Below are 20,381 nucleotides of genomic sequence, written 5' to 3' on the forward strand. Positions count from 1 at the left end.
GGTATAAACTGTCAATCACCTGTGGCGCATACACGTACACCGCGGCCCGTGGTAAAGCGGGTGTGTGCCACACTTGTCTGGAGGAAAAGGGTTTTGACGACGTACGCGAAGGATTTTCACGTTATTTATGCCATGACACGACAGTCATATTCGTCAAATCATCTTACCCTCCTATGCCAATCTTGGTCTACACCAAGTTGAGGCAACAATGAGAGCACCCAGACGTAGGCAGATAGATAGATATTTAGATAGATAGATAGATAGATAGATAGATAGATGGATGGATGTATGATGGATGGATGGATGGATGGATGGATGGATGGATGGATAGATAGATAGATAGATAGATAGATAGATAGATAGATAGATAGATAGATAGATAGATAGATAGATAGATAGATAGATAGATAGATAGATAGATAGATAGATAGATAGATAGAAGTGCCAAACGTTCACTAAGAAATGCTTCGCATATAAAAGCCAGCTATGGTGCATTGCCGCAATCTCCTTTTGTGAAACAATTCTAAAGGCAACAGCTTTGACTTGTCAACAAAAAAATATGCCGGTGCCTGTGAGTAAATTAAATTGTCAAATTTCAGGCCTATTATTTTAAGTGGGGGAAAATAATACCAAAACGTCCAAGCCAACAAGTACCTCCAAAGCATTTATTGCAGAACTCTTGTGCTGAAATTGAGGAACAAGGCGGTATCAAACCCAGTAGCATCCATGGTTTCCAGTTTGTCGAATCAACCAATTAGGACATCTGCAGTTCTTAGGGCACCAATGTACCGAACAATTCTGTAAGGAAAACGCATGTAATCATGTGCTAAAGGAAGTGAACAATATTCACACAAATTATCGTGGTTACGTTTCGAAAAGATAAAAAGCCATGCGCGATGCATATGGGAATTCCGAAAGATTTAATTTGGAAAAGTATGATATTCTTTAATCGGCTGCTTCCTAAATGTCATATATGGCACAATTAAGCTTTCATCTTTGATAAACATGTGACCACTACACGTGTTGTGTTTCATGGAATAATTACCTATATAAAGAACATCGAAAAGCTATACAATATTCACTGCATATTTCTTTATTCGATTTGAATATACACCCACGTGACCTTCCCATAATTTAGTGGGTTTTTTTCTCTGCGTGCTTCCAACATGCCACCGCCATCCAGCCTGTTCACCAAGCCATCCAACAAAACATGTTTTGCCTCGCCACCTTCAGCTAGCATTTTCCCGTAAACACCAAAAGAAGCTCGCCACCACCATATCTATCTGCCACGATAGTTTTCCACTCTCGCCATCATCAGCCATTATGACCACCACAGCTTCCACTTTATGCACTATTCATTCCACCTCTCCACTATTGTTTCTACCACATCCACCAACAGTTCCAGCATCCACCAACCCACGATCTTCAATAGGGTGGCCATGGAAATGAGCTAACTTAAAGATATGTTAACCAAAATGATGGTCATGTGTTCTCACAATCACACTAATTGTTCCTATTTCCATTGGTAATATATATAACCATGCGCGCTAATTCCTTTATTTTTTGTGAAACCCCCCAAAACAGTTCGCACCACATGTCGCAGGCAGCGCTGCAATGCTTAGAAACATCGCGATTGTTTCAGACTGCTCTAATAAGATTACGTGCAAGACTAGAAACTACGATTTTATTCGGAACCTAACGCTAACACCAGCGATAACACTTGAGGGTTATATAAGGCCCGTATAAAAAACTACGCATTTCAAAGGCGAGATTGTCGACACCGAAGTCCGTATTCGCAGTCAACACTGTACAGCGAGTATTGCTTCTACTTTTAGTCTTACTTTTACTGGGTACAAATTCGCGTAATAGGCTTTCATATTTACGAACTGCGTCCTGCTTACGTTACCGTCACAACTTCGTGACTTTCTGTTCGAGGTATTCGTTGCTTCATGTTAGAGACGCCTCTGAAAAGCCGTGAGCCAAGCCCACAACGGGAAGAAGATACCACAGATCTCAAATCTCTCCCTAATGAATAGCCAACTAGCCCTAGGCAGCAAGGACTACCGCCAGAATACGGGCTTCTGCCAGAAAGACCAGAAAAACTTAGGGACCAGGAAAACATTAACGGCTCCCTCTACATGAGCCGGAAACCATGGCATGTGGAGTCCTCGCATCTCCTTGCTGGCGGTGCTATGAAATGATTTATGAGAAATCCTCGCTGCTTGTACCGATGGTGTAATCCCAATGAGAGGGCTCATTGTCTGGCGTATGATTTCACGCACCGCTCTTCCGACAACCCAGCTTTTCTCCTGGATTGTAGCGCTACAGGCCCGTTATCTACATTCCACGAGATTACCTCCCACTAGTCCCAAGGTGGAAAGGGCTCAGTCGGTTACGTTCTGGTTAGTGCAGACGCGAACGTCTGCACTAACCACTAGAGAACTTCATCGAACACCACTAGAGCACTTCATCGTCTTGATCCTGACTTTCCGCAATCCTGCTCTAAATGCGGACACGATTCCTGTTTTCTTGATCATATGTCCTGGTTTTACCCACTCATTGTGGCTTCCGGTCTGCCCAATAAGATGAAGTGGGATGAAGCTCTTCGAAGTTCGGACATCACTCTTCAGCTACAGGCTGTCCAGAGGGCCCTGGCCATCGCCGAGAGTCACCGCCTCACTTATCCTCGCCCCTAGCAACCGGAGCAGGTGGTGCGGGCGCAGTAGCGGAGAGTGAGTGGAGAGGAAGAGCGCGCTCTGGCATGTGAGGGCGCTCGCATCCGAGCTCCTGCGTGTGTGGAGAGTGTGAAGGAGAGGGCAGGTGCAGTGCTTCGCCGCTCCTTCTCTCGCCGTTCGCTCTCTCTCCTCCCTGCGCCACCGCCTCAATGCAGTGCTTTTGAAACGCATTTGTAGCGTTTGTGCTGCCTTGGCACAGCCTCGAAACAGCGCGTTTTAAACGCGTTTGTGCTGCATTGAAGGCGGTGGCAACATCCCTGAGGTGATTACGAACGCACGTAGGAAGCGTTCGTTGAAAGAGGCGCCCAAAAGGGAGACACTTGAGCGCGTCGATTTGTCCAGCTTTACGCCACTAAAATTACTTCGCCGTGTACTCTCGGCGCAAGAAATGCATTCGCATTTCCTCACAATTCCCTTCGGGGAGGTGGAGACATTTTTTTAGGGGCGAAGCTCCCTTAAGGCGGCACCCGTTCGGTCCCTCGTCGTGGTCGTAGTTAGTGAGTAACAAGTCTTACGCTTTGACCTCCAAGGTGGTGCCGGTGGGAGATTTCTCCTGTGCCGTTGTTGAACAATAAAAAATTCGCAGCGTGCGCGTTAACTAAAAGCCGAATTCTTCTGTCTCTCATTCCCCATTAGCAGCCATTTGCATGTTCCAGTAGGAAACGTTAGTAGAAGTAGAAGTGTAAGTGTTAGCTAAAAGCCGACTCTTCTGTCTCTCATTGCCATTAGCAGCCATTGTTTACCTCCAAGGTAGTGCCTGGTGAGGATTTCTCCTGTGCGTGATTAAACAATAACATTTTTGTTCAAAACGCCGTTGATTGATGAAATAAACCAACGAAAGACGCCAGATGTTTTGTAAAAGCAGAACGAAAGAACGCCAGATGTTTTTCTTAAAGTGTAGTAGTCGTAGATTGCATGTTCGCCACCTCGCCCGATCGTCAACGGGCGAGGTGGACGGCAACGGCGCGAGGGACCCTGCCGTACGAGAGTTAAATCACACTAAAAGACATACTTTGCGGGCGATACACTCTAGTGAGCTTGCAACTTTTCGTCTTAATGTACATGATAAAGAAATTATTTCTACGAAAAACGCAAGGCACAACCTTGAGCAATATGTTTGGTTTTGGGACGCTAAATGGAACCATGAGGCGATGCGAAGCCGGAGCACTTGCACGATCGCGTTCCGTGGCTTTCGTTGGGCATGCTACCGACCTGCGTTCCGTGTGAACGCGCGTCCTGTCTTCCCTCTAGCCTTGCCTTTAATTCGCAACAGGGCGAGCGGGGGAATGCGGTCGCTCTTGGCGCTCTTTCGCTGCGGGAGTGGACTTCTTCCTTGCATTTCACCGATCACAGAGTGATAATGAAGGGACCACGTAAACCAACAGTACAATAAAAGTTTGATGTTTAATATATACACGATGTTTCACACTCTTTATATTATGTACTGGGCGCATTTCACGGAAGAGTTTCACGGTTTACAGATGATTCCCTCCGTAGCTTCGCCCCACTCATCATCATTCACCCCGTGGATATGCTGTGATTTTTTTGTTTTTTTCGTCCCATCTTTTTTTTTTTTTCTGTCGTCGAGTCACGGAGAGCTCTACGCAGTTTGGGCAAGTTATTTTCCGCACACTGTAACTTGTATCGTTCGCGTGCTGACGTTCACTAAGGATTTTCGCTCTCATGGCGACATGAACGTGATTTCTCTCTTTTTTTTGTACTAATACTTATTCTGCGAAGCGACGCGAGCGGATCAACACGAAGAGACGACCTGTACATATGTAAGCGTTGTCTACCGTTCTTTTTTATTTTCTTAACGCTAGGATATGCAGTGTCAAACTTGAAGCGAAATGTGACATAAGAGATCCGGGACGCGCAATTTTAACACCAGTCGGTTCAAGATTGCCCTTCTGTGCGAGGATTCACGCCAAACGGGCAATATACCTGCAGCTCACCGCAAGCAAGCAGCCCGCACCAGCAGTGCTACAGGAGTACTCCAAACTAATGATGCGACAGTGCCACTTGTCGGAAACTCGCGCCATTGCGCAGATCATCTGGTGAGATCGGGTCTATGCGAGCAGTGTTTAATCTTGACCACGGGGTTGAAGGCATAGGTGGAAGATGATAATGGTGTTACACTTTTGCTACTGGGTGGCGACGGCAAACAATAACTGCTCTGTCACAATAGGGACGAACATTGCGATGATCCTCACCGCTTTCCATGCTTAATCATGCAAACAGAGTTAATCTTTGCAACGGGATATGTCGTATCACAGACAAGCCTGAAGAATTCTTCCAAGTGCAACTATGCAAAAACGCGACGGCCTTCAACTTTTCAATACAAACATGCCTGTTTGCTGCAGCCACTAAAAGTTAGTTTTTAAATCTTAGTTAATTATACCGCCGAGGGTGATACTTATTGTTCTACGTTGTATACCCCTTGATACAAAATTTATCTACAAAGGTAGTTTTTACGTACTTCGTGGTGCTGAATTTTAAGACAACCTTAAAGCTTAACTTTGAACACACGGTAATTGCCATCGCAATAAGAATACTCGTGCAGCAGCAACCGATGAAGGGACGGCAGCTGTTCATCGCAATACGAAAGATACTCCACCGACGACGACGACACTGGGACGAAGTCTCAATAACACGCCACCAGCAAACGAAGTCCTGAAGGCCAAACATCTATGCCAGAACACCTGAGGACGTCTCGTAGCAGCAGCGGAACAAACCGACGCAGCCGTGATCCGACACTGCAACCTAACCCTAACGCAAGACGACAGCCTGCCAACAACAGCATGCTCATCGACGGCCAAAACGTCGTCGCTCCGGTCGACGCAAAGGCAGACCACTCTGTCTTCAATAGACCGTTGGCCACGAAATTCAAGAAAATGAATACCACTTGGCAAGGCCCCAACATCCTACAGCTTGAGGTCACCTAGTAACGCCGGTGGTTATCTAAACAGCAAGGGTCACTCTTAACAACCGGACATATCGCTCGACCTTCGTAGCCCTCAGGCACTGTTCAACAGATGTAATTCTCGGTATGGCCTTCTTAAGCCATCACGGTGCCGTCATCGACCTCAGATCTGAGTCGCTAACAACGTCTTCCGGAAAAGATACCCTGCCACACACGACACCACGAAACCCCGCCTTGAATGCGTCTGAAAACCAAATCAGCATTCCCCCTTGCTCCAGCCTCATAATTTCCGTCCGTGCTGCAAAATGCCGATTTCAACAAGGCATCATAGAGGGCTACCAGCCCTTAGTGGTCGACCGCGAGCTTTCCGTCGCAAGAGGCATAGCTGAGATACATGGATGGGAAACATCGGTGATTCTCACAAATTTTAGCCACGAATACAAGCAAGTCAACAAAGGAATGAGGGTCTCCTGCAAAAACAAAATTGTGCAAGCCAGGAACACTTACGCTCTCAAAGCTTCTACCAAACCGACTCCGATGACCAAAGCTCCTGAACCAGCTTTCGACGTCAGTGCGAGTGTTCCCCTGCTTCTAGTCGTCGGCAAGAGTTGGACAGAGCCCATTCACTGAGCACCGCATTATAACAGAAGAAGATGTCCACCCACGTCGTCAGAGCCCATACCAAATCTCTGTGAGCGTGAGGCTGCGATACGCTGCGTGATGAAAACGCAAAACCGTCTAAGATGCCATGCACATCATTCACAGTATTAGTGAAGAATAAGCATGAATCCTTGCGGATATAGGTCCAGTACCGTTGTTTGAAGAAATTTGCGATGATTGACCATTACCGCATGCCACGGATAGACGACACATTCGACCAGCAGTGCAACGTATAATACTTTTTGTCAATGGATTCGAAGATAGGGTGCAGTCAAATTGAAGTCTGCAAGTGGAATCGAGATAAAAATGCATTGATCACACCAGATGGTCTGTCCCTGTTTATAAAGTCACGCCTTTCGGACTTGGCTCGTAACCTGAGATGTTTCAACGGATAATGGACACAGCATTAGCGGGCCTATAGGCACAGTCCTTTCCGGTCTACTTGGATGACTGAAGCCATAGCGAACTTCACACAATGCATCGATAAGAAAGCGATGCGCCACGCTTTGGCCTTTGCGCCTATTGAGGACGCTTCGAGAAAAACTTCCGCACCAGGCCCTCCTACAGTCCTTGCGAAATCCGACATCGAATTCAAGTGGAAAACCCCACAAATTGACACATTCTAGGCGTGAAAATGACACCTGCAGTCGCCACCCATTCTTTTTCATTGCAACGCACAAGCCGAAACCGAAATTTACATCGACGCAATCAGTGCAGGGCTCGGCGCCCCGCTTACGAAGAGAATAGACAGTGCTGAATGGGTCATTTTTATGTTAGCTGGTCGTTATAAGAAGCCGAAGCCGACTATTCAGGACGGAAAATATCACGTCATATCCACGAAGTGAATGATGACTAAGGAGCTGACATGGAGATAATCGGGTTTTGCATGCGTTATTATCATCATCAAGACTGTCGAAGTACAAGAGGAAGAATGCTTTTCTTTCTCGTGAGCGTGCGCACGCAACAGTTGCTGATGCTATATGTCGTTTTGCCTGCGTTAGTGTCATCATCTGGGCGCTCGAAGAACAAGACGAAGAAGACTTCTCTTTCGCGCGAGATGCGCCTGTAGCGGTCGCCTTTGGAACAAAGGTTACGCTTAAGGCGTGGGACTTAACCTGTCGAGCCAGCTCCTAAAATAAAGCCTCGACATAATTTGGACGACATTATGATTTGGCCCATACCTGCAAGGCAGACCTTTGAAAGGGATCTTCGACCATCGCGCATGGTTTTGGCTTGCAAGCCTGAAGGACCCTTCCGGTAGCCTGACACCATCACGACAACATGACAACATATACAAATGTCGTCCCTATTGTTCACATTCTACAAGGATATTCTTCAGAGATATTCTACGAGGACTACGAATATCCGCTGTCATTGCTCTACAATAGACACCACTGCAGCACATTTATAATGGACAAGAGGATACATGTTTTTTTTGCAAAATGTGGGCAGCACCGATAATAACGGATAGTACAATATCCATTGTCACTGTTCTACAATTGTCACCACTGCAGCACACATGTTTTGATGAACAAGCGCATACACATATTTTTTCGAAAATGTGAGCACCACCCGCAATAACGGATAGTGTAAGATCACATAAATACCTGCTAAATTCCTACTAAATTGCGTGACAAGGGCTGTAAATAAAGCGATATGAGAAATAATAGTTCGATGTTCATATGGTTTGTTTAACCAGAAGTTTAGCCCGCATCTTAAGTGTTGTTTTCTGGGTTGGGAATCTTAAAAAGTTGAGGAGATCCGGATATTCCCTGATCAGTAAGAAAATTTTTGTGAACTCCCTGTACAACGTACGAAAGCCAGAACGAACAGTGCTATAATACCAGAGTTAATGATTACAAAATGTTCTTCGTCTCAAACTTGTTTGATTGTTTCAAGCTATTTTTTAACAAAAGTGAAAGTTTCGTGGTCTCCACAACCTATGCACGGTACTTCATACAGTACTGCCAAAAGTGCGACACAGCCTGTTAACGTAAGTTAGCCTACAGGTAGCGTCCACTTAATACAAGCTATTTTGACCCCTAAAAGATACCTTGAGCACTGTAAGACTTGTTTTAATGTTGTAGTTTCCGCTGTACTTCTCGGTGTTCCTGCTACTATTTTTGGAATTTTCCTCAGTTTATATAAATTCAGCCTTGCAGCTTGCGGCGCCTGTTGGTGTTATTTTGTGTCATCAATGGGCGCGGCCGTCATATGCTTGTCTCTAACGAACCACAGTTTTTTTCGCAGCTTTAGTAGTTGAACATTCAATATAGATCAATAAATGTACTGAGCCAGCTTTGACGAGGGTAATTCACAATTCATTTTTGTACTCACATATTTATCGCAGCACGTAGGTTCGTAACAGGTTTCCATTTCCTGATTTTTCTCTTGTTCACCTTTGCCGGAAACCTGGATATCAGTACTAAAAATCCACAAATATGATGCATGAGAGAAACACTCTTTTGCGCAGTTGCATTCTGCAATGTCAGAATTGTTACTAAAGATTTGTGTTGTCTAGAAAAACCCCCAGGCCTGCTCTGAAACCGCAGCACAGTCACAGCGAAAGCTGGAAGAGCGGCGTTTCTAAAGCACCGTTGTAAGCTCTCTTGGGGCTACTAATACAAGTACACTAGCAAGGTACCCACTACGCCATAAAACACAATTTTTTTGAAGTTCGGAAGCACCTACCATTGTCCGGTATTCTGCGGAGAAGCGCCGCACCAGCTACACGTTTGTAAGCATTATGTGCACTTTGTTGACGCGACGACTGATGACGATGAAGAATTATGGCGGAGCCTTTTGTAATGGGTTGGAAGCTTTAAACGGCCCACCACTTATGTAATTTGCATTAGGTGACGCCCAGTCGCTATGTCCCTCCCGCCATACTGTATAACATACGTTGACGTGGGAGAGAGAGGGGGGGAGGCGAAGAACTTTACTGAGACCCCGAGGAAATGGATCATGCGCTTATGGGCTTCCTTGGCAACCAATACAAGTGCACTTGCGAGGAACCCGCCATGCTATAAATCACTGCAATTTTTGAGAAGTAGGAAAGCGGGCATTATGCAATTTTTCGTCATTCTACGGAGAGCCGTGGTACCTGCTAAACGCATGCAAGGCATTATGCGCACTTTGTTGATGCTGTGCCTGATTTCGATAAAGAATAATGGCGGAGCCCTTTGTAATGAGTTGGAAGCATTCAACAACCTTCTCGTTGCACAATTCGCATTGTGTGACGCCTGATTACACAATTCGCGTTGTGTGACGCTCGGTGTTTATTTTACTCTTCCACCACGCTATATTGCATATCTTAATGTGGTTCCTTCCCGACATGAAGCCTGTATAGGACCTTTTTGCAAAGCAGTTTCAAGCACCGGCATGGCTCAGAGGTTGAATACTGGGCTCCCACGCAGAGGGCCCAGGTTCGAACCTCGTTCCATCCTAGAATTTTTTTGTTATTCTTATTTCAAGCGATAGTGGTTACGGACCACGGCGGCAGCGGCGGTGGCGGCGGCGGCGGACAACTATGGCGCGAAAAACGGCCGGTGAAATGATCTCATAACAGCTTTCGCTGTAAAACAACCGTCGCTCAACATCGCTATACCAGAAGCGCATCTGTGGCAATTATTTCACTACAGCTTGCCTCAGCTGCACTTTATGCCAACAGTGAAAGAGCTGTCGAAGCTAAAAGGCTCAGACTTTGCCTCTCGCAAGTCACCTGTACTCAGCGAAGGTTAGGCCTACACTACCGGCCGAATTTGTCTACATGACACCACCGCTTCTGGGTTTAAGTATACGCAAACCCTACGTGTAAGAACGACTGCATAGTACAACTTTAACATCAGCTATCCCCAATTACCAATGTTTTCTTGTGTATCGTGCCCGCTGCTATGATTGTCCCTGGTTAAGTGTCCTCTCTGAGAGTGGGCCGGCGCTGCATCCCAAGACTTGGGGCACCTAGATCGTTCCCTGCAGACGGGATTCCCACGGACTTGAAAAACCCCACATAGGGAAGAGAATGGTGAGAGCTTCGATCGAGAGCGCGGCGGCGGGAAAAATAGCGCCGGCTTCACAATGGACCGCTGTGGCTTGTTTGAGATCCTCCGGCGCCGACTGGGCTCGTCTGTTTCGATCAGAGCAATTAGAGGTAGGGGTGTGGGAATATTCAACTTTTCGAATTCGAATCGAATAATAGCTAATCGAATAATTGGATTCGACTTTCGTATAGCTAGTATTCGAACTTTCGAGTACTTCGACTGGACGAATATCTAAAACGCGACAAAGGCCAGTGTTGCTCCTTGGATAGGCTGAGGTGGCTAAAACAAACGCTAACGCTGTTAAAGTACGCATTTCGTTAAACCTTTCACCGATAACCTGGCTCAAAAGCGAGGGCACATTTATTTCAATGGAGATTATGTCATTTTCACACGCCATGGCACCAACGAAGAAGGCCAGCGAACAATCTGAGAGACTGTCGAAATGCTAGAGTAAAGAAACATAACCAGCACACTTCTCTCAGACCTTATAGTGAAGAGGTCCGAAAACTCTTCAATGTGCCCGTGTTACTAAAAATGATTACCCTTTGAAATACTGAAAAGAGCATGGAACTGCACTTTATCCAGGTATCGCCGAAATTTCTCTGCAATAACTTCTCATCCCTCCTGCTGATGTGCCCAGTGAGCGCATGTTTTCAACCTCAGGAATCGCCGTAACATCACGTCGAGAGAGCCTGAAGCCAGGCTACGTGCAACATCTTGTGTTTCTGCATGGCAATTTCTAGTCTTTGGGTAGCAGTCAGTCACCGCGATGTGCGCTCAAAGACATTCGCAGTTTTCATTTCTTTGTTCTTTCTTCCAATGGTCAATGAAACACTTTCTATTCGATATACTCGGAGTCGGCCTTTTTTTAACAAGGACAACAGGAGATGCCCGAATATAGCGTTCCTCTTTGCTATATATATTGTCACGTGTAAATAGCGCAAAACGTCGGCGCGGACCAGCGATCACGGAGGGAGGAAAAAGAAGAGCGCGGTGGCACGTTGGCACGAGGCGCGCTCGCAGCGTTGGGGCCAGGGCGTGCGATTCTGAGCTCGGGCGAGCGGGACGTTCTGCCGGCCAAGACGCGTGTGAACGGAGGACCACGGAGCCGGGCGAGGTCCAGGGTGTCCGAGGGTCCAGGTGCCAGGGGTGGAGCTGCTGGCTGAATCGAGCGGTGCCGAGCAGCACCGAGCGACGCCTCAGACTCGGACGTGAACCGCGAACCCATGAGCTGTGCACCCGAGCTGTACCTGGCGGTGCCCTGGCCAAGGCGTGGAACGCTGGTGAATGAGCTGCCGCACCGCAGCTGTGGCGAGCAGCATTCCAGCATTCCAGCGCAGACGGTGCTGTGCTGGCCAGAATCCGCCCGTGGAACCGCTACGCCCGGGTGGTGATCAGGACGTCGGAAACAAGGTCCGAGTTCGCGCTGCTCCCGGCATCTCCTAGACGCCGCCACCGCTGCTCGCAAGTCGTGAGATCACGGGACTCTTCCTCCTCGTGTGCTGGGTGGTCGTCCCGATGGCACCCACACCACCGACTGTTGATATCCTTTCCTTTTGTACATGAATGTTTAAACACGTCTCCCTGTCTGTTTCCTGCGCCGCTGCACAATAGGGAGAGTGCTCGAACCGTCGTAAACATCGCATTATATATATATATATATATATATATATATATATATATATGTGTGTGTGTGTGTGTGTGTGTGTGTGTGTGTGTGTGTGTGTGTGTGTGTGTGTGTGTGTGTGCTTTCAGTAAAATCTTCCGTATCTGCGTCTATGTAGTGTATCGCCGCGGCTCAGCACTTCTGAGAACCAACAGGGAAATGTACTAATAGATCGAAATGTCAAAGCTTCAGCAATTTATTATTCGAAATCTTTAGACCGAAACTTCTCATTTTGAGACAATGGCTGAGACATTATAAGTACCACTGTTTGTTGTAATACAATACGTCAATTTAAAAAGCCTATATGAATACTTAGAAAACTAGCATGTCATACCATTGAATGCAAAATTATGACGCAGCTTCGAAACAACAAAGTTAATGTGGTCTTGTTTCCTTACCCAAAAATGCAGAAGACGAGGATTATTACCAAAAATGCCGTCTTCGTCATGGTCGTTGTCCTGTGTGAATTCTGGTTTTGAAAAAAAAAAACACACAGAAAGATCAATTTATATAGACGCAGTACACATACGGGGGTATCCAGTCGAAAACAAAATGGCTCAAAGCCTGCATTAAGCCGAGCAATGCTCAGTACGCAGCGAAGCTGATCGGGTTGATGCTTTTTTTATTGCTGTATCTAGGCAGAACGTTCTCTTGAATTTTCGCTTTAGCTTGGTTTGAACATGGCTGTAGCTATGTTGAACTTTGCTTCAACTTGGTTTGACCTTGACTCGCGCGTTGTTGCATTTTGTTTGAACTGGCTTGAACTTGGCTGTAGCGGGAGTGAACTTTGCTGTTACGACGTACAGGGTGTTTCAAGAAATGTGTCCAACCTTCTCAAAAAATCAGGAAAATGTGATATTTGCTCGGGGCTTTCAGAATTGCTTTTTCTGTAGCGACAGGAATCTTAAGGTAGTTAAGCACATCATTTAGGACAGTAATTAAGAAAGTTACATTAATTAACTTTTTAATTAGTGGATTTAGGTGATTGTGTCAAATGGGAGAATTGAAGTTCTTCATGCGAGGAACCCATCCGAGCTTTGAGATTTTGAAAAAGCGTCCTCTAGTAATTGTTGTGGCGTAATGAAATTCAACGAAATGCAACGACCTTCAACAGCGAAAGTCATCGAATTCGATTGAACTTCATTACTTCGTAATTATTAATAGAGGACGCTGTTCTGAAATCTCAATGTTGGGATGGGTTTCTGGCACGAAGAACTTCAATTCCCTAATTTGACACAGACACCTACGCTACTAATTAAAAAGGTAATTAATTTAACTTTCTTAATTACTGTCTCAAGCCATGTCTCTAACCATCTTAAGATGCCTAGCGCTACAGAAAAAGTCATTCACTCATTTTGGGCGTCTCAGAAGATTATGGCAGTTGCGTTCTTCCATATTTCTGTTTACGTTTCGCCATTGCATTTGGTTGAAGTTCATTACTGCGTAATGATTACTGGATGCGACTTTTTTGAAATTTCAAAGTGGGGTTGGGTTTCCGGCATGAAGAACTTCAATTCTCCCATTTGACACAAACACCAAACTCCACTAATTAAAATGTTAATTAATTGAACTTTTTTTATTTACAGTCCCAAATAATTTCTTTAACCATCTTAAAATCCCTGCCACTACAGAAAAATCAATTCCGAAGGCAGCAGTCAAATATCGCATTTTCCTGATTTTTCGAGAAGGTTGGACACATTTCTTGAAACACCCTGTATGAGACCGATCAGTTTCGCTGCGTATCGAGCATGGCGCGGCTTAGTGCAAGCTGTGAACAATGTTCTCAGAACACGAACTCATACGCCAGCTCGTGGACCCGGTTTCGCAATTTTATACGCGTTTTATATGTTTCTGTATCAATCTCATAAGCAATATCCGTGGCAGCATCAAAGCTCCCGTCGCTACCGATAGCTGCCACAACGGTCGGAAACAAGAGCGGACGAATGTTCGGACTTAGTGGTACCGCTAGTACCGCTGTTGAAGGATCTGGTTAGTCTTGAAAATGCCAGAGTGGGCACACTGTGGACCGCTGTGGAAAGCTGCGCATATTTCGGAACGGAGGCTGTAAGGTACTACAAATAACCGCTGGCGGCTGTCGGAGCTGTAATTGCGTGGGTGGCGGAGGTCGTCGCGAATAGCAAAATCTTCAAGTTAAAGGCGCTTCGCGCGAGTGGTTGGTAGTGTCGATGGATGAGACAGCAAGTCTATTATTGTAGTCTATTATTATAGACAGCAAGTCCTTGCGCTGCGTCCTTGCGTACCCGGGTCCAGTTCTGGTCATGTGCATTGCGTGCCTTTCAGTTAGTCAAAATCGCGGGACAGCAGTCATCACGAAACTGTCGAAAGCTCAGGGTTTTCAAAGCAGTAAACGTGCGCAGCACAGATGGCGGTGATTGCTCTTCAGTACGCCGTAACGCAGGCGATCATTTCGAAAGCACACCCGAAAAGAACATTTAAGGAAGTCGCTAGCTTTGCGTTTGACATTGAAATGTAATGCATCCAAATACTTGGATGTTCATCAGCACAATGTGCAATGACATGCTGAGGCGCAGGGTAAGGATCAAGGGAGACCGCTGTATGCGCACAGAAACAGCTCTAGTTATCTGTTTGCCTTTTGCACTTAAAACTAGAGCTCAAAACCAGTGGCGTACCAACTCGTTCGCGAGTGGGGGGGGGGGGGGGGGCTGGCGTCGCTCACTCTGCCCGCCATCTATATATATATATATATATATATATATATATATATATATATATATATATATATATATATATATATATATATATATATATATATATATATATATATATATATATATATATCACTTGAGGCGATTTTTTATATTCATAGAGCTGATCAGATGACTTGCTTTTCAAAACTGTTTGTTTTAAATCAAGGAAGAATCTGCACAAACAGATTGTGCAGGCTGGGCCGTCCTATACCGCGACAACACAGCAGTGTGGGTTAACATTTTGGAAATATTACCGTGAAGTTCAAAAAGTACACCCAAATTTAACCTGATCATCTGAGCATTCCATCAGCAAACTTCCCAGTCTCAGTTTCGCGTTGTAGATATGATAAATATTAAGAACCTGCTATGACTCTAGCACCTTAACTTCTCACTTATTAAACAAAACATGTGGCTGACAAAGCAAGGCACTTCGCAGAAGTCTTCAGGGTAAGCCGAGTGCCAATTTATTTACTGTTAGAGCCCTCAAATGTAAAGTCTTTCTTAGGAAGAAGGCCAAGTTCAGTCAATTAATACTTAAGCAAACCATATTCAGCTGGTTGTGTGTAGTTATAAGATTATAAATGACTACGAATTTATATACTAGGTGTCGTTCCTTGCCCTCCTACTTTTCCCAGCTTGGGTGGTAGGGTGGACGCAAAAGCGGTGAAGTGGCCCTTTACTCCTCCCCTCCGGTCCCTCCAAGTTAACAGCCTACGTAAACTGTGTAAGCTGAAATTTTCCTTGAAAAAATGTAGGCGATTATAGCGTTAAACTACCCCACATTGTTTCCTTCTGTATAGGTCGTTAGCTGTTAATGATTGGTCGAAATTTTCTGGCTCATGCTCACAGCACCTGCTCGTAAAACGACGCAACAAATGACGGGTAAGTGATCCACCGCGTAATTACCACGTACGCATGACTGCGTAAAAAATAATAACAATGAACTGTTTTCAATATGGCGTATTGTATGTCATTGCTCTTCGCGATTCGTCAAAAATTTTCAATGTGCCATAAAATCGCCTCCAATTGTTACGCGACGTCCCAAGTCTGCAAACCTCGCGACGTTAAAATGAAGTGAGCATAATAAGCAGCACATTACTGTGTTGAACAATAACTCATTTTTATCGGAATAGCCAGACAGTGTCTTTTTCTGAACGTAATATAAGAAGGCTACTCGCCAATCACATTGGCAGCGGCTGCTTATAGCAGCGGGCGATATGGATTTATATATGTATGACAGATACTTTCAGTTGTAGTATAACGATGCTGAGCTGTTTTTGCGCGTGTATAACTCTCTGTGAACTCATCGTTGCTGACAAAGAGGTAGTGAGAGAAAATAACATTATTAGGAACAGACACAATCCTTTGCAGGTAGGCAGCCTCCTTAGTCCAGAAAACCGTGGAAGCTGATCATCTTCCTGGTGCTGTAGATCAAATAACGGGCAATCTTGAAAACTGGGATTCTCAATGTGCTCGAATCCACTGCCTTATTACAAGCCGCCAAGATCGCTGCAGGCTACCATATGATAAGCAGTCTAATCGGAGACTAAAACGGGACTCTAATTTAGCTGTCCTGGCTAGGCACAACTAAAATACTGGACACTTCTGCACACTCATCAACTCACAGCAGCTTGAATATGGAGCAGTGGTGATGCTATTCATTTTCAAAGAAACTGATTTTTTGACAAAGGAGAGGGCTATAAAACGTTTACTGGTTCGCGCCCATATTTGCGTCGCGGATTACTTAAATTTCGGGCCAGGCAGGGCAAAATAAAATCATGACAGATTGCTGTAATGTTATAGAGCCCCTGCTGAGCGATAGCCTCCTCTGCAATGCTCGAGCGCAAGACGCGCAAGCGTGGAATAGGCAGCCCGCACCGCAGGTAGCCTACAGTGCGTGGTCATTACACACGGAGGACAGTCGTCACAGCAGAATCGTAGGACAAATTTTATTACAACGTTACGTTATTGCTGCGTTCAAGTAAAACTTTGGCTGACTTGTTAGTTTCCCAGTCTGCAGCCGATGATAACCGTTGTCGAAAGTGGGAGTGGGGGAGGGGGGGGGGCTCAGCTCCCCCAAGATTGCTCAGTGGGGGGGGCTAGCGCCCCCTTGCCCCCCCCCCTCCCCCCGGTGAATACGCCTATGCTCTAAGCCAACGTAGATAATTGGCTTGCGGAATATCAGCTATCGTAGCTTAGCAGGTCAGTTATCACGCCGCTAAGCTCGAGAACGAAGGTCATATTTCCGGCCACATGGACCGATTTTGTATGCTGGTAAAATGCAAAAACAGGCAAGTCACTAAAACACAGGCGAGATATAGGTCATGGTAAGTGACTTCAGCTGTTCAGGATTAATCTGAATTGCCCCGCTATACTGGAGCCAGTAATGATTCGTCCTCTCTGAAATGCCTCCAGGATTACATGCTGTGTGAGGTACTCACATTATAAATGTATCATATTTGATTCCGTATTTACAAGAGATACCGATCTGGGTGGTTTAAAACATATGTTACAATCTCTATCTCCAAAAAAGTGCAAGGGAAAAATTACAACCCATGATTACTGAACTGGACAAGGAAAGCAGAAAGGTACGTCTGAAAATTCGTATGCCAAAAACTAAACTAATGTGCAACAGTCCGAGAAGAGAGCAGTGCTTTGCGTTCGGAAGCAGCGCACTGGAATTGGTAAAAGAATACGTCTACTTAGGACAGGTCATAACCGCGGAGCCTTATCGTGGCACTGACACAACTAGAAAACTTAGGATGAGATGGAGCACATTCGGCAAGCCCTCTCAAATGATGAATGACAGTTTAGCACGATCACTCAAGAGGAAAGTGTGTAACAGCTGCATCTTACCAGTACTTACCTACGGAGCAGAAACCTGGAGGCTTACAAATAGGGCTCAACTTCAACTGAGGACGACGCAGCGAGCAATCGAGAGGAAAATGATAGGTGTTACCTTAAAGGACAAGAGAGAACAGAGTGGGTCATGGAACAAACGGACGTTAAGGACTTCTTGGCTGAAATCAAGAAGAAATGGTCATAGGCAGTGCATGTCGCGCGACGGCAAGAAACCGCTGGTCATTAAGAAAAATTGACTGGATTCCAAGAGAAGGGAAATGTGTGAAGGGGAGACAGAAAGTTAGGTTCGCAGTTCATATTAAGAGGTTTGGGGATATAACGTGGCACGAGCAAGCACGGGGCCCGGTAGTTTGGCGGAACATGGGAGAGGTTTTTACCCTGCGGTGGGCTCAAATCATGAATTGTAGTTTGCCACTATCACTCAAAAGGAAGAGAGCTGCATCTTACCCGTACGTACCTACGGAGCAGAAACCTGGCGGTTCACAAAGAGGACTAAACTTAACTGAGTTACGCTATGTTAGTAACTCAGGCTTAACCGTAGTCAGCTTAATGATGATGATGATGATGATGATAGTGTAAGATCACTATCGTTCCGCATATTACTCTTTGAAATGAGAAGAAAATATATTGGCAAGAGGGATGGCAAGGTGTGGTGACTGCATTTTGAATGTGTATTGTCGTTATTGCATTCAAACCCATCGTCATCAAGCTGGTTGAACGAAAAGGCTTTCCAGTGCCATGGACACTAACTGCGGTGTACCCTTTAGAAAATTGTACTTAAGCATGTCTACGCCGACCCATTAAGAAAACTGTCTATTCGTCTGTATGTCCCTCTGTCACGCAAGGCGGTCGACGCTGTAAGAAAATAAATAAATAACAGAAAAGAAATATTTACCCGTATGCTTCACTTTGAACCAGGGTCGCATTTCGAAAGCGAGTGTCTAGACTACTAGGCCAAACGCTTAATCTTTCTTCATTAGTAGGAGGAAAACCGCTACACTTCTAACATGACGTTACTATCATGATGGCAGGATCCAATAAGTTCAGAGTGGTTAGGAGCTACAAGGCGGCAAACAATTTTACAGTCCTAAAAATTCTCTCTACAAGAACTTGGACATAAAGTACAGCATTAGTGACGGTGACCACCTCGCGTCAGCAAAACTTTAAAAAACTTACTGCTTGGTTCACTGTTGCCAAAACCCAACAAATACCCCGAAGCGTGGTGAAGTATTGGGGTAATCAGCTGAATGAGAACGCTACATTTGTGTAGACAGAGCGCCTATATATACTAAAATTTACTGTTTGCGCAATGCGATAACAGCAATGTTGGGTATAATACCAGGCTAAATTAGCATATGCTGCTCTTAACACAAATAGTTATGTTGTCGTGCTGAAATACAGTGGATCAAGGTAATTATTCATTTCATGCTGATGTTGGTACCAGCTTATGTGTTGTCATTAATACTTCCTTGTTACCGCATTTATCATGTGATGTATAGGCAGCGATGCACTAGAGATCTGTATGGCGGTGTTCTGCGCACATGTTTAGAAGTTACGTTAATCATAAAAACGAAAAAACTCCGCCTATCACCTGCACGTCATTCCACGTTCCCTTTTTTATATGTCGAAATTTCAGACTTAAATCTATTGACGGCATTCGAGGCCTTCTTCAAACGTTGTGTTATATCACAGGCTCCTTCCCTTTCCCAGAAGGCGAAGGAAACGTCATTTAATCATGAGTGTGCGTGTCTGGCTGGAGCTGCAAATATGTTCGATCGAGTTAGCCGAAACATTGGTGACTTTCTCGAAATTATCTTGGCAGTAATGTCTGCCGCGGTGGTCTCTGGATATGGAGCTCGACTGCTGACCCGAAGGTTGCGGGTTGGAATCCGGGCCAAGGCGGTGGCATTTCGGTGGAGGCGTTATAGTAAGAGAACGTGTGCTGAGATTTATTGGCACGTTAAAGAAACCCAAGTGGTCGATATTTCCGAAGCCCTCCACTACGTCGTTTCTCGTAATCATAGCGTGGTTTTGGGATGTAAAACCACATAATAATAATAATAATAATAATAATAATAATAATAATAATAATAATAATAATAATAATAATAATAATAATAATAATATTGCTACGTAGCTAACCCATCAAGAGCCAGACATTCTGCGTACAGAAGACGACAAAGAGGACTGACCTGTCTGCTGTGGGTGCTGTCCTCCATCTTGATCAATGCTGCGCACATCAGTGTAAATACACTTGTAAATAGTCACGCCTCGTGTCATTTTACGTAACAATAATAATAATATTATTAATAATAATACTACTACTAATAATAATTATAATTATAATAACAACAATACTATTATTATTATTATTATTATTATTATTATTATTATTATTATTATTATTATTATTATTATTATTATTACTATTATTATTATTATTATTATTATTATATGTCATCTCTCGTTTGCCCATGTACCGGGCCTAGTCCTCCAAGCCACCGTCTTGCTTTGACAGGCCTGTTATTTGTTTTTTTGTACAGCTTAAGATGACAAGATTATTATTATTATTATTATTATTATTATTATTATTATTATTATTATTATTATTATTATTATTATTATTATTATTATTGCTCAGCATAAATTCCTCAGCATATATAACCATCGCTTTGCTAAAAATGACTCTGGATCTCGTTCAAATACTGCTGAGTCATTATCACTGCCATCACTTCACTGCCGACGAAATCGCTCTGATCTCTTATT

At 44.7% G+C, this 20,381-nt stretch overlaps 1 long non-coding RNA gene across 2 annotated transcripts; it reads right to left on the reverse strand.

Moving 5' to 3' along the window:
* Positions 1 to 637: 637 nt before the first annotated feature.
* LOC119401881 (uncharacterized) lies at positions 638 to 18,903 on the reverse strand. 2 transcript variants are annotated; one of them, XR_005185547.2, is made up of 5 exons: positions 18,792 to 18,903; positions 17,610 to 17,712; positions 12,423 to 12,493; positions 8,656 to 8,743; positions 638 to 798 (listed from the first exon to the last, which is right to left on the reverse strand). It is a non-coding gene; the product is annotated as an uncharacterized LOC119401881 (long non-coding RNA). The 2 variants fall into 2 exon arrangements; XR_005185545.2 differs by having other exon boundaries at positions 17,620 to 17,712; positions 18,792 to 18,902.
* Positions 18,904 to 20,381: the final 1,478 nt, after the last annotated feature.

Source organism: Rhipicephalus sanguineus, chromosome 8 (assembly GCF_013339695.2).
Source record: "Rhipicephalus sanguineus isolate Rsan-2018 chromosome 8, BIME_Rsan_1.4, whole genome shotgun sequence".
NCBI lineage: Eukaryota > Metazoa > Arthropoda > Arachnida > Ixodida > Ixodidae > Rhipicephalus > Rhipicephalus sanguineus.